The following is a 15480-nucleotide window of genomic DNA, read 5'->3' on the forward strand; positions in this document are numbered from 1 at the left end:
TAAGCTCATCATCCTGTCTGAGACTCTTTTCACCTCTAGAACACTGTTTACAAACTCCCCCTTCAGAATCACTCCTACCCCGTTTCTCTTCCTATCAACACCATGATAGAACAGTTTGTATCCTCCTCCAATACTACGTGCCTTGCTGCCCTTCCACCTTGTCTCCTGCACACACAGTACATCTACCTTCCTTCTCTCCATCATGTCTGCCAGCTCTCTGCCTTTCCCTGTCATTGTGCCAACGTTAAGAGTCCCTATTCTCAAACCTATGTTCCTGCCTTTTCCCTTCTCTCTCTGGCCACGGGCCCTTCTGCCTCCCCTCCTTCTTCGACCAACAGTAGTCAAATTTCCACCGACACCCTGTAGGTTAACAGCATCGGTGGCGGTCGTTGTTAACCCGGGCCTCGACCGATCCGGTATGTCTAAAGTGTTGTGGATGATTCGCATGGTTATTTTGGCAATTTTTACGCCGGATGCCCTTCCTGACGCAACCCTCTCTATTTATCCGGGCTTGGGACCGGCACAGAGGCAACTGGCTTGCAACCCCTGTGGCAAGCCAGTCTTCCCATCTACCTACCTGGTAGATTAAGATTTACATTTTCCTTATACTGCCCCCTGCAGCTATGGAGTTGATCCTACCTGGAAGAATCCTCAAAATCAATGTTCAGGAGCAAAGATAAAGAAAATAGAAGACAAAAAGGCAGGATAGACAAATCTTGACAGTATTTATTGATCATTTTATTTTATTGTAAACTTACACCAGAAAATATTCATAAGAATACTAATAAGGTACCAGAGTGAAAAGCAGCAGATTAAAAGGACTTAATAGATCAAATCTTAACGATACCTATCTCTATTAGATGTTTACTCTACTAGATGTTAGCCCTAATAATTCAAAACAACTCATTTCTATTAACAGGTACATCTAAAATAATTCATTTTGTGAACAAGGTTTTACATATTTTGTCAGCAGTAAAACTCATTATCTAGTATCATTACACACAGATTGAAATGTATTGATACTTTACTTTGTTCACTGCAAATTTTGTCAATCTACCTAATATTATTAATCTTAAAACTAGCTGTAAAATCTTATTGATCTTAATTTTAGATAAAAACAGCAGCATGTGTAAGATTATTAAACTTGTTTTAAGAAAAATATGCATTACCTGTCTTGATCAGTTTGTAAATCTAGAAAGTAGTCATTTTACATGCAAAACAAGAAAAAAACACTGCAAGCCTGATTTAAGGACAGGAAAACGTCCTAATTGAAGTTTATTAAACTTGTTTTAAGACAAAAATATGCATTATGTCATGATCAGATCAAGGTGGACCCAGATGCTGCAACCCGGAAGGAAGAGGCAGGTATGTGAAAAGGTAAGTAACTGGTTTTATTTTGAAGGGGCTAGCGGATCCAGTAGGGGAGAGCGGCGCGCAGCTTGACAGCGGCTCGTAGACCAAGGTGAGCACGGAGATCTTACAGCGGCGTGACCGGAGCTCACAGCAGTGGCGTGAATGGAGTCTTTTGACTGCAACGTGGCTGGAGTTCTTGGCGGAGGCGTGGCTGGAGTTCTTGACGGTGGCGTGGCAGGAGTTCTTGAGGAGCGTGACGGATTCAGCTTCTGCTCGCGTCGGCTGAGGACTCGGGAGACTCTCGTGGGAAAGGCAGACCTGAAGCACAGCAACAGAAGGTAAGCGAGGCAACATGACACAGAGGGCCAGACAAGGCATGAGGTGAGTTTAGCACCATCAGGTTTAACGATCTGGCGAAGAATGCTTGAGGTGAGTCTCCTTAAGTAGCAGGTGCGTGGATGAGGTGATGAGTCACAGCTGAGAGTCTGGAGCAGAGCTGGGAGGGGGAGGAGTCTGACAGGCCACCATGACAGTACCCCCCCCTCAACGACCACCTCCAGGTGGTCCAGGACGCCGATCCGGGTGTGCACGGTAAAAATCGGCGATGAGGGAAGGGTCGAGGATGAGGGAACGGGAGACCCACGAGCGTTCCTCAGGTCCGTACCCTTCCCAATCCACCAAGTACTGAAAACCCCGGCCACGGCGGCGAAAGTCCAAAATCCTGGAGACCGTGAATGCCGGAGCGCCGTCGATGATCCGGGCGGGCGGTGGGGAGACGGAAGGCGGGCACAAAGGGCTGTCCTGGAAGGGCTTAATTTGAGAAACGTGGAACGAAGGATGTACCTTAAGGGCTGCAGGCAGACGGAGGCGAACGCAGGTGGGATTGATTATTTTCTCGATGACGTAGGGCCCGATGTACCGGGGCGACAGTTTGCGGGACGAGGATTGAATGGGGATGTTCTTGGATGATAGCCACACCTTCTGCCCAACCTGGTACACGGGACCCTCCACCCTGTGCCTGTTGGCTATGCGACAATTGGCATCCTTGGTACGTAGGAGCGCCTCTCGGGTTTGGGTCCAAATGCGCTGGCAGCGCTGAAGGTGCTCCTGGACGGAGGGAACGGCAAGGTCGAGCTCCTGTGAGGGAAACAGAGGGGGAGAGTAGCCCAGCGAGGCTTCAAAGGGGGAAATGCCCGTGGCCGTGGAGGGGTGAGTGTTGTGGGCATACTCGATCCAGACTAAGAACTCGGACCAGTCAGATTTGTTCTTGGCAGCGAGACAACGGAGGCCGGCTTCGAGTTCTTGATTGGCACGTTCAGCCTGTCCATTAGACTGCGGGTGGTAACCTGAGGACAGGCTGACGGAAGCACCAAGCGCAGTACAGAAGGCCCTCCATACCTGTGAGATGAATTGTGGTCCTCTGTCGGACACAATGTCGACAGGGATGCCATGATGGCGGAATACATGGTTGACAAGTATCTTGGCAGTCTCAGTGGCCGAGGGAAGCTGTGGAAGGGGGATGAAGTGTACTGCTTTGGAAAATCTGTCGACAACGGTGAGGATAACCGTATTACCCTGAGAAGAGGGTAACCCCGTGACGAAGTCTACAGCAAGGTGGGACCAAGGACGGTGAGGAGTGGGCAAGGGATGGAGGAACCCAGCAGGTGGAGAGTTGCCGGACTTCGACCGAGCGCAGATGGTGCAGGCTCCAATAAACTCCCGAACAACTTTTTCCATTTTAGGCCAAAAGAATCTCCTGCGGAGAAGAGAGAGAGTCCTATGCACTCCCCCGTGGCAGGCGATACGGGAACTGTGCCCCCAGGCAATGACGTCAGACCTGAGGGACGTGGGAACAAAAAGAGTGCCGTCAGGACAGGGGGTGTCACAGGTCTCCTCACCTTGGGCATTTTTGACGCGGGTTTCAATGTCCCAGGTTAGATTGCCAACGATGCAGGTAGCAGGTATGATGGTAACAGGAGGCAAAGCATCATCAGGGCTGAACTTTCTGGAGAGAGCATCGGGCTTGGTATTGCGGCTTCCGGGTCTGTAAGTTATCGTAAAGTTAAAGCGATCAAAAAAGAGACACCACCGGGCTTGACGGGCGTTTAGTCTTTTGGCTGTGCGTAAATAAGCTAAATTCTTATGGTCCGTCCAGACAATGAATGGGTGAGTTGCTCCCTCCAGCCAGTGACGCCACTCCTCCAGTGCCAATTTAATGGCTAGCAGTTCCCGATTTCCCACGTCGTAGTTACGTTCAGCCGGGGATAATTTGCGGGAGAAGTAGGCGCATGGTTTTATTTTGCTGGAGGCTTCCTCACGTTGGGAGAGGACAGCTCCTACCCCAGTGTCTGAGGCATCGACTTCAACGATGAATTGCTTGGTAGCGTCAGGTTGAATGAGAATGGGTGCAGAGATGAACCGAGATTTTAATTGGTCAAAGGCTTCTTGGGCTTGAGAGTTCCAGGTGAAGGGCTTGGAGACGGAGGTGAGCTGAGTGAGGGGAGCGTCTATGGTACTGTAGTTACGGATAAAACGGCGGTAGAAATTAGCGAAACCCAGGAATTGTTGAAGTTTCTTTCGGGTGGTAGGGGGTTCCCACTGGGAAACTGCTTCGAGCTTGGCCGGGTCGGGGCGAATCTGACCGGCTTCGAAAATGTACCCCAAAAACTGAATCGAAGTAGCGTGGAATTGGCATTTCTCTGCCTTAACGTAAAGTTGATTCTCGAGAAGCCTGGATAAGACGAGACGGACGTGATTTTCGTGTTGAATAGGATCGCGGGAGAAAATGAGCATGTCGTCGAGATAGACGAACACGAACCGGTTAAGGAAATCGCGGAGGACATCATTGGCAAGTCTCTGAAAAATGGCGGGGGCGTTAGTAAGGCCGAAGGGCATCACTAGGTATTCGTAGTGGCCAATGGGTGTGTTAAAAGCCATCTTCCACTCATCGCCCTCCTTGATGCGTACGAGGTGATAGGCGTTTCGAAGGTCTAATTTTGAGAAGACCTGGGCCCCCTGGACCGAGTCAAAAACCGAACTGATGAGGGGAAGAGCGTACTTGTCTTTGATAGTTATCTGGTTGAGTTCACGATAATCAATGCAAGGGCGGAGGGTTTTATCCTTCTTTTCTACAAAGAAGAAACCAGCGCCTACTGGAGACGAAGAGGGGCGAATCTGGCCGGAGGAAAGGGCTTCATGAATATAGGTTTCCATGGCGGTTTTCTCAGGGCCGGAGAGATTGTATAAGTGGCCCTTGGGGAGCTTAGCGCCAGGAAGTAGTTCTATGGCGCAATCATAGGGACGATGTGGTGGTAACGAACCCGCCTTACTTTTACTGAAAACTGCTTTGTATTCGTGGTAACAAGAGGGAACGGATGATAAATCGATGTCCTCGAGCTGAGGAATAATAGCAGGAGGAACGGGTGGAATAGCTGATTGAAGGCAGTTAGCCAGACAAAACCCACTCCAATTGGAAACGCGTTGCTTGGCCCAGTCAAACTGAGGGTTGTGGACCTTAAGCCACGAATAACCCAGAACAACAGGACTGTGTGGGGATGTGGTGACGAAAAACCGAATATACTCGTGATGGTTACCAGAAGTGATGAGTAACACGGGTCTCGTGCGGTGGGTGATGCATGAGAGATGTTGACCCCCCAAACCGGCAGCGTTGAGGGGATTGTCGAGGGGCTCTAAAGGGAGAGAGAGACGGGAAACCAAAGAATGATCAATAAGGCTTTGCTCAGCGCCAGAGTCTATGAGGGCATGAGAATCAGAACACTTAGACTGGAAACATAGCTTGACAGGAACATAACAAAAATTATTTCGGGTAGAAACAACTGACTTATCCTCCCGTGGCCTGGCTTTTACCGGGGGGGTACGGGGTTTTAAACGAAGAGGACACTGAGAGACTTGGTGACCATGACCCCCACAGTAGAAACATAGCCCTTCTACACGACGTTTGCTACGTTCTTCAGCTGAGAGGCAAGAGAGACCAATCTGCATTGGTTTATCAGGGTTTTTACGTAGAAAACTCGGTGGTGGAGGTTCTAGGGTGGGCGGCGCTGTAGAACTGACCATGGTGGTCTTACGTACAGGATGCGGGCGTTAATGTTGGCGTTCTTTAAGTCTGATGTCAGAGCGCAGGGAGGCGGCCACAAGTTCCTCAAAAGAGGTGGCTTCTGGCTGGGTACATAAATGATCTTTTATGGTTTCATTTAGTGATTGGTAAAAAACACCCCGCAAGGCGGGATCTGTCCAGCCTGCCTCCACCGCCAGAATGCGAAAATCTACAACATGGTCGCTGACTGACCGGTTGCTTTGTTGGAGATTGAGGAGTCGCCTGGTGGCTTCTTCTTGCTTGCGAGGTTGGTCGAACACGAGTCTGAACTCGGAGATGAAGCGTTCGAACGGCAACTGAGCGATGGGGTTGGCGGCGAGGAAGGCTTGAGCCCACTGGAGCGCCTTACCCCTCAGGGAATTAACAATCATCGTAATCTTGCTGTGGTCTGTGAGATAATATCTGGGAGCCTGCTGAAATAATAGTTGACATTGGAGTAAAAAAACCCCAAAATTCTCTACATTACTAAAAAATGGCTCTGGCTGGAGACGGTAGTTTTCTGGGTTGGCGGTGGAAGTGGAAGGTTCCAGGTTGACTGAAGGTGGAGCAGGGGCTGGTGCTGCGGAACCAGAAAATTGTCCAGTTAATTCCAATAAAGTTCGTGACAAACCATCGAGGCGGTGAAAAAGTTCTTGTTGAGCTGAAGCCATTTTGGAAAGGGCGTCGGCTTGGTGTCCCAGCATAATGCCTTGATGATTTACGGCCAAACAGAGTCTTTCCGGGTCAGCTGGGTCGGGGTAATGGCCAGATCGTTCTGTCATGATCAGATCAAGGTGGACCCAGATGCTGCAACCCGGAAGGAAGAGGCAGGTATGTGAAAAGGTAAGTAACTGGTTTTATTTTGAAGGGGCTAGCGGATCCAGTAGGGGAGAGCGGCGCGCAGCTTGACAGCGGCTCGTAGACCAAGGTGAGCACGGAGATCTTACAGCGGCGTGACCGGAGCTCACAGCAGTGGCGTGAATGGAGTCTTTTGACTGCAACGTGGCTGGAGTTCTTGGCGGAGGCGTGGCTGGAGTTCTTGACGGTGGCGTGGCAGGAGTTCTTGAGGAGCGTGACGGATTCAGCTTCTGCTCGCGTCGGCTGAGGACTCGGGAGACTCTCGTGGGAAAGGCAGACCTGAAGCACAGCAACAGAAGGTAAGCGAGGCAACATGACACAGAGGGCCAGACAAGGCATGAGGTGAGTTTAGCACCATCAGGTTTAACGATCTGGCAAAGAATGCTTGAGGTGAGTCTCCTTAAGTAGCAGGTGCGTGGATGAGGTGATGAGTCACAGCTGAGAGTCTGGAGCAGAGCTGGGAGGGGGAGGAGTCTGACAGGCCACCATGACACATTACCTTTCTTGATCAGTTTGTAAATTTAGAAATTAATCATTTTCCATGCAAAACAAGAAAAATACTGCAGGCCTGATTTAAGCACAGGTTAAGGTCTTAAGTTTATTTTAGATGTAACCATATTATCTGATATCCAAAAATGTACTTGAATACTGATGTTCAATAGCTCATCCAATATTTATAGGATAAACAATAGATAAGTATTTTTGTTTTTTACTGCAATATCGTCATCAACATTATATTTGTTGACACTGATTTTGAAATGATATGATAACCAAGCTTGTTTTCAGCATTTATAAACGTAAGCAAGATTAGGTATAGCTAGTTCATAAGCAAGAAGGTCACTGTTAAAACAGTGTTTCATAAACCTGGCTTCAATACAATGTTGTCTGTCTTGTCAACAATCCATTGTTACCACAAAATCTTTTGTGTAGGTCCAAAAGTAAGTATTGTTTTATTTGCAGAAATGATAATTAGTGACCTTTCACATACATATTTGTTAATATTGAGAACAAGCCACTTCACTCTAACAGCATGGTTATCTGATTTAAATTTAAATTATAAACAGTACTTTGCAATCCACAGATGATGCAATCATAATTCTACCGCGCTTGGTTTGGGCAATACCAACTCAATATTTTGTGCAAAGATCTATTTTGAATCGAAAGATTGTACAAATCAGACAATGATTATCTTCCTTAATCAAATAAGTTATTTGTTATATCAACCAAGGTTTACGTAGAATAGTTGATCTTTTAAAATATGTATTTTTCATGTTTTGTCGTAATTTTTCAATGGAACATTCCGGCGGGCACAAGCAAAAATGGAAAAGTCCATTGTGACCAAATGAAGGGGGATTAATATGTTCAGAAGACTTGCTTAAGATAAACTAGTAGAGCCAACACGTTATGTGCTGTTTTATAACTTATTTATTTTAATAATGATGGCATAAGGAAGTGTAACACAAAAAAATTAATTCTATTTATTTTATTTTTGGGATACCCTTTGAGTATTTTTTATATTGTGACCGACCCAGCGCCATCTTGTCACATTTGCGACGTACATCTGATGATCCAGAACATGACGAGGACGAACAGGAAAAACAATTAGGAATATAATATTCGGCGGACAAGATAAAAGGAGGTAAGCTATATTAAATTATATGACATAGAATAAATCACCATTACGCTCCACGCAGCTGGTAAAGATTATAAAGTGGGTTTAAACATCTTGAGAAGCAGGCTAACGGAGCAACTAGCTAGCTTGCGCTAGCACTATTTTAGCTACTCCGTCACTTTTTTGTAAGTATCCTGTATACATCATAAATACACTTTAAAATACAATTAATGAGATTTTGGTTCTGTTTAAATATGTTAAATTAATTTTTTGTTTAGTAAAAATGTATTTCAGTGTTAAGAAGTATGCTATGTAGTAAGCTAACTTGAGTTATTGCTAGCCCAATACTGCTCAACTGTAACTCAGTTTTATGCTAGGGTTGCTAGATTGGGCAGTTTCCCACCCAAATCGGCCAGTTTGAAAGACTGTTTGTCATGTATGCTTGATGATCTTAAAGTTAGAATGAAAACTTGCTGTTATTAAAATTGTGACTTTAACATTTTTAAGTTTAAGAGTTACTATTGTTGGCAGAAATTAAAACACAATTTTTGATCACTTCAAGTGAATAAGGGTAGTATGCAAGTACAAGCTAGGCATTATAAAACTCTGCAGGAAATGTACAAAAAGTAGAAGCCCAAGCTGATCTTAACAGTTTTTTGATCTGGAGTTTCAGGCCAAACGAGCTAACATTGATTGTGGAGCCATAAGAGGAGATACCAGAGCTTCATCCATCGTGGATGTTTATCCAGAGAACTGCATCATGTAAGTATTATGTAAAAAGTATAAAGTAAAATTTTAAATGTATACATATTTTTCATCACTTGGTTTGTCATTGCAGGTGCCTAGAGAAATGCATAGAGTCCTTGCTCCCCACTATGATGAATTAATTGAGGAAGTCAGAATGTGATGGGAGGATTGCTGCGCCAGCGTCATTTTACAGAGTACGAAAGAAAGCAATAAAGCCACCAATCAACAGGGATAAAAGTAAGTTTATGCCTTTTTGATACATGTAGTTAGATGCGTGAATGCTTCTCAGAAAACACTAGGTTCTATGTGTTTCTTCTTCAAGAAGTAAAATTCAATTTATTGTGTTTCAGTGGAAGCCAACTTTGCTCTGGTGAAGGCCCTTCCCATTCTCTGTCACGGTTCCTCCGGCTGCTACCCCTCCCCTCCCTGCTCCTTCATTGGAACCAGCTGACCTGCATCATCTCATCACCTGGCAGACCTTCTTAAGGAGATCCATCCCAGCATACTACGCCAGTCCGTTATACTCACTCCGGTGATCACGCCTGGCCTCAAGTTAAGTTACTCTCGCTTTAGTAATCCTAGCTTGTACTTACCGTCTGTCTCACGTCTTCAGGTCTTCACTCCATTGGTCACGCTGGTTCCTCGCTCCACGCTGGTTACACCATCCTCGACGTCCACGCCTTGCCTCAAGCTGGTTACGCTGTCCTCAGCGTTCACGCCTCGCCTCAAGCTGATTACGCTGTCCTCAGCGTCCACGTCTCGCCTCAAGCCGGTCACGCCGCCCTCGGCGCTCCACCACGTCACGGACTGTGAACGCCGTCCTCGGCGCTCCACCTCGCCACAGCAGTTTCCTGCATCCACGACGTCCCCTGACTTCTATAATTAAAACATCCTGTTAAATACAACGCCTTCCTGAGTTTCTTCCGGGTTCCAGCATCTGGGTCTCCCTAGTAGTCCGATCATGACAGAACGGACTGGCCATTACCCAGACCCAGCTGACCCGGAGGGACTCCGCTTGGCCGTCACTCACCAAGGCATCGCTCTGGGACGGCAAGCTGAATCCCTCAACCAGATGGCCGCCGCCCAGCAGGACCTTTTCCGTCGCTTGGACGGTATTTCTCTGGCTCTGACGGATTTAACCTCCCGAGGACCTACTAACGCCTCAGCCAGCAACACGGGTTCCGCCACCGGAAGCCCGGGCCCCGCTGCAGACAAAGCAGCTCACGAAAACATCCGGCTCCTTCCTGAGCCTTTCCTGGGTGACGTAGGAGCCTGCGGGGGATTCCTCCTGCAATGTCGTTTGATCTTCCAGCAGGCACCTCGGCACTATCATGCAGACCACAGCAAAATCACCCTTATAGTGAACTCTCTCCGGGGTAAAGCGCTTCAATGGGCTCAGGCTTACCTGACCGCTAATCCCATCTCTCAAATTCCTTTCGAACGCTTTTTAGGCGAGTTCCGGCTGGTTTTCGACCAACCCCGCAAGGAGGAGGAGGCCACCCGCCGACTGCTAGCCCTCAAACAACGCCACAGATCCGTGAGTGACCATCTAATAGACTTTCGGATTCTAGCTGTGGAGGCGGGTTGGCCGGATATAGCCCTTAAAGGGGTGTTCTACCAATCCCTTAATGACTCGATTAAAGATCATTTATGTTCGCAACCCGAGGCTAGCTCTTTTGAAGAGCTCGTCACCGCGGCCTTGCGGTCCGACGTGCGTCTCCGTGAACGTCATGCTGAGCGCCCCCGTCAAGACAAGAGACTCCTTACCAGTGCTTCTCCTCCATTCCCTGCTGCTAACTATGTTCATGTTATGTCTCACGATTCTGTCGGACTCTCCACAGAGTAACCGATGCAGATTGGACATTCTAAGCTCACCCCTGAGGAGCGGCAGAGACGAAGAGATGAGGGGGCGTGTTTCTATTGCGGCCAAACCGGTCACCTCGTTCATCAATGTAAGCTTCGTTTAAACTCCCGAACCCCCCGTTAGAAGGCAGGCCACGGGCGGGTCAATCTTCTCTCTCTACCGAGAGACCTTTTCTTTATTTACCTGTCAAGTTAAGTTTTTCTTCTAGTGTTTTTGAAGGTAAAGCCCTTATCGACTCTGGAGCTGAGCAGAGTTTCATTGATGACTGTCTTGTTTCTGAGCTTAACATTCCCACAGAACCTTTGGATATCCCTGTCAGGGCGGCCGGATTGGGTGGTCAGGTCCTCACTCACATAACCCACCGTACTAAGGCCGTTCGTCTCATCACGTCTGGTAATCATCACGAACTCATTCAGTTTTACATTACCAAGACCCCCCAGTCTCCCATCATTCTAGGGTTCCCCTGGCTTCGCGCTCACAACCCCCAGTTCGATTGGGTTAATCTCCACGTTACCAACTGGAGCACTACCTGCATGGCTAATTGTCTTCGTTCCGCCATACCCTCGGTTTCTCCTCGTTGTGATCCAGATCCTGAGGAGATCGATCTTTCTAAGGTTCCTCCGTGCTACCACGATCTTGGGACTGTTTTCAGTAAGACCAGGGCTGGTTCCCTTCCTCCCCACAGGCCGTACGACTGTTCCATCGAACTAGTTAAAGGCGCTACGCTGCCTAAGAGGAGGCTATTTAATTTATCAGGCCCTGAGAAACTGTCAATGGAAAAATATATCCAGGAAGCCCTCTCGGCTGGTCATATTCGCCCCTCATCTTCTCCGGTCGGTGCGGGGTTCTTCTTCGTCCAGAAGAAGGACAAAACTTTGCGCCCATGCATTGATTACCGCGACCTCAATCAAATTACTGTTAAAAATAAATATTCCCTTCCGCTTATTGACTCTGCTCTACATTCTGTTCAGGAAGCTCGAGTCTTTTCCAAGTTAGACCTCCGTAACGCTTATTATTTGGTTCGCATGAGGGAGGGGGACGAGTGGAAGACCGCCTTTAACACCCCACTCGGTCATTTCGAGTATTTGGTGATGCCTTTTGGGCTCACCAACGCTCCTGCTACCTTCCAGAATCTCGTTAACGATGTTCTTCGTGATTTTTTGAACCGCTTCGTCTTTGTATACCTTGACGACATCCTTATTTATTCACGCGATCTGGATGAACACACCCACCATGTCCGCCAGGTTCTCTCACGGCTTTTAGAGAACCGACTATATGTTAAAGCCGAAAAGTGCGAGTTTCATGTACCCACCATTTCATTTCTAGGTTTCATCATTGACTCTGGTAACATTCGCCCCGATCCGGCCAAGATCGCGGCCGTCACCAGCTGGGAACCTCCCACTTCCCGTAAACAACTTCAGAGGTTCCTCGGCTTCGCAAATTTCTACCGTCGCTTCATAAGGAACTATAGCAGCATTGCCGCTCCGTTGACTCAACTCACCTCCGTTACTAAACCGTTTCTCTGGACCCCCGAAGCTCAATCCGCATTCACTAGACTTAAGCACCTCTTTACTTCCGCTCCCATTCTGTCACAGCCTGATCCTCTCCGACAGTTCGTTGTCGAGGTCGACGCTTCCGATTCTGGTGTGGGAGCGATTCTTTCCCAACGGGAGGTTGGCTCGGGGAAACTGAAACCATGTGCGTTCTTCTCTAGGAAGCTTTCTACGGCGGAGAGAAATTATGACGTCGGTAACCGCGAACTCCTCGCCATTAAACTCGCTCTGGAGGAGTGGCGTCACTGGCTCGAGGGGGCTGAACATCCGTTCATCGTTTGGACGGATCATAAAAATCTCGCCTACCTACGTACAGCTAAACGCCTTAATTCACGTCAGGCCCGTTGGTGCCTTTTTTTTGACAGGTTTGATTTTACTATCACCTACCGGCCGGGTAGCAGGAACATTAAACCAGACGCCCTCTCACGTTTATTTTGTTCAGGGGATGACCAGGACAGCTCTCCCATTATTCCCCCCACGTGTATTGTGGGTAATTTGACATGGGACATTGAGAGCAGGGTCATCCAAGCTCAGGGAGAGGAACCTGACCATCCTCCGGCCCCCCCTGGAACTCTTTACGTCCCCTCCTCCCTCCGCTCGGATGTCCTGGTTTGGGGGCACACGTCACGTATTGCTTGCCATGGCGGCATTCATAGAACCCTGAGGCTCGTGCAACGTAGATTTTTCTGGCCTTCCATGGCTCGGGACGTGAGGGAATTTGTTGCGGCTTGCGACGTCTGCGCCCGCTCTAAGTCTTCCAACTCGCCGCCTGCTGGTCTCCTCCATCCGTTACCCGTTCCGCAGCGGCCCTGGTCCCATCTCGCCATGGACTTCATCACTGGGTTGCCGGCCTCTCAGGATAACACCGTCATTCTTACAGTTGTCGACCGTTTTTCCAAGGCTGCCCATTTCATTCCCCTTCCCAAGCTGCCCACGGCCACCGAGATGGCTGACGTCTTGGTTCGAGAGGTATTCAGGCATCACGGCATCCCCAGTGATATTGTCTCCGACCGCGGGCCCCAGTTCATATCCCAGGTCTGGCGGGCTTTCTGTTCTGCTCTGGGTGCCACGGTTAGCCTCACATCCGGTCATCATCCCCAGTCAAATGGGCAAGCGGAGCGTGCAAACCAGGAGCTCGAGGCCGCCCTCCGTTGTGTGGCCGCCCAAAACCCCTCCAACTGGTCTTCATTCCTGGCATGGATCGAGTACGCCCACAACAGCCATCCGTCTTCTGCTACCGGTATGTCCCCGTTTGAAGCGTCCCTCGGATACTCTCCACCCTTGTTCCCCTCCCAGGAGCTGGACTTGGCGGTCCCGTCGGTTCAGCATCACCTGCGACGCGCCCAGCGTATATGGACTCAGGCCAGGGCCGCTCTCCTGCGCACTAGAGAGAGGAACTGCAGGATCGCTAATCGCCACAGGGTGGAGAGTCCCGCCTACCAACCGGGACAGAGGGTTTGGCTGTCTTCACGGGACATACCGCTCCAGGCCACCTCCCGTAAACTGGCTCCACGCTACATAAGACCTTACCCCGTCGAGAGGGTCATAAACCCCTCCTGTGTGCGGCTGCGGCTCCCGGCGGCGCTTAAGGTGCACCCCACGTTTCATGTCTCGCAGCTTAAGCCTGTCCAGGAGAGTCCTTTGTGCCCGCCGTCCGCTTCCCCACCGCCCGCCCGGGTCATCGACGGCGCTCCTGCCTACACCGCCAGCAAGGTGTTGGACGTCCGCCGTCGGGGGCGCGGTTTCCAGTTTCTGGTGGACTGGGAGGGTTACGGTCCGGAGGAGCGCTCATGGATCTCCCGCTCCCTCATTCTGGACCGTACCCTCATTGACGATTTCTTTCGGGACCACCCTGATCGTCGTCCGGGACCGCCTGGGGGCGGTCGTTGAGGGGGGGGTACTGTCACGGTTCCTCCGGCTGCTACCCCTCCCCTCCCTGCTCCTTCATTGGAACCAGCTGACCTGCATCATCTCATCACCTGGCAGACCTTCTTAAGGAGATCCATCCCAGCATACTACGCCAGTCCGTTATACTCACTCCGGTGATCACGCCTGGCCTCAAGTTAAGTTACTCTCGCTTTAGTAATCCTAGCTTGTACTTACCGTCTGTCTCACGTCTTCAGGTCTTCACTCCATTGGTCACGCTGGTTCCTCGCTCCACGCTGGTTACACCATCCTCGACGTCCACGCCTTGCCTCAAGCTGGTTACGCTGTCCTCAGCGTTCACGCCTCGCCTCAAGCTGATTACGCTGTCCTCAGCGTCCACGTCTCGCCTCAAGCCGGTCACGCCGCCCTCGGCGCTCCACCACGTCACGGACTGAGAACGCCGTCCTCGGCGCTCCACCTCGCCACAGCAGTTTCCTGCATCCACGACGTCCCCTGACTTCTATAATTAAAACATCCTGTTAAATACAACGCCTTCCTGAGTTTCTTCCGGGTTCCAGCATCTGGGTCTCCCTAGTAGTCCGATCATGACATTCTCTTTCCCCCAGTGGCACCTCCATCAAAGAAACTGGGGTGTGCTAGTGAAGGTTTACTGCATGTTCAGGAGGTAAATTTTTATTTTTGCCCTAAGCAGATACATAAAGAAATTACTACATTGAAGATACTAAAGTAAAGTAAAAACGGTTTTTGTCTGCTTTATAGTCAACAGAAAATCCTTCACCCAGAAGAGAGAGGCCTGTCAAGTCCAGTCTTGGTGTTCGATGACAGCAGATGAATCGTTGCTATTGGTTTGATGCCAGTGACGTTTGAAAAAGAAAAGCTTCACGGGGGTCTGATTTTCTAAATGGCATATTATTACACACTACATCTGACCTACACAAATTGCGTGGCCACCCTTCTGTCATTCAGACAGAGATCCTTCAGGATACAATTCACAAGTGGGACATCACCACCACATGAAAGAGCATTAAAGTAAAGGATTTGTTGGAAGATAAACTGCTTTTGCAGTTCAATGTTTATGTCTGTTCTTTAGATGAGTATTCTAATTGTGTTGTTAAAGAAATAGTTGTATTCCTAGTGCCTTTGGGTAAATTTGTATCACAAATCTCAGTTTGTAAGTTGAATAAAAGAATCGAAAAGTGAATTTGTTTTCATTCTTTTTAGTATTGAAACAAGAAAAAATATCTTTTGAAACAGATTGTTTCAAGATGTATTTTCTGAATTTTAGTAGGCAATAAATTTTAATCAAGCTCCTATATCCTAGTTTCTAGTTTTTTTGTCTTAAATTACTGCTTAAAATAAGTGTTTTTGCCTAATATCAAGATTTAACCGATTTACTATGGCTTAGATATTTTTACTTAAATCAAGACATTTTGTTAAGTAAAATTTACTAGCTGCATGGACAGATAATTTGACTTATTTCTAGTCAATTTCTACTAAAAACAAGTACTTT

At 48.5% G+C, this 15480-nt stretch overlaps 1 long non-coding RNA gene across 1 annotated transcript; it reads left to right on the plus strand.

Annotated features, from left to right (window-relative positions):
• The first annotated feature begins 7822 nt into the window (after positions 1-7822).
• On the plus strand, positions 7823-10087 carry LOC144988213 (uncharacterized). The gene is made up of 4 exons (XR_013652053.1): positions 7823-7946; positions 8587-8681; positions 8758-8903; positions 9017-10087. It is a non-coding gene; the product is annotated as an uncharacterized LOC144988213 (long non-coding RNA).
• Positions 10088-15480: the final 5393 nt, after the last annotated feature.

This window comes from Oryzias latipes, chromosome 2 (genome assembly GCF_053564925.1).
Source record: "Oryzias latipes strain Hd-rR chromosome 2, Olatipes_Hd-rR_3.1".
Classification (NCBI taxonomy): Eukaryota; Metazoa; Chordata; class Actinopteri; order Beloniformes; family Adrianichthyidae; genus Oryzias; species Oryzias latipes.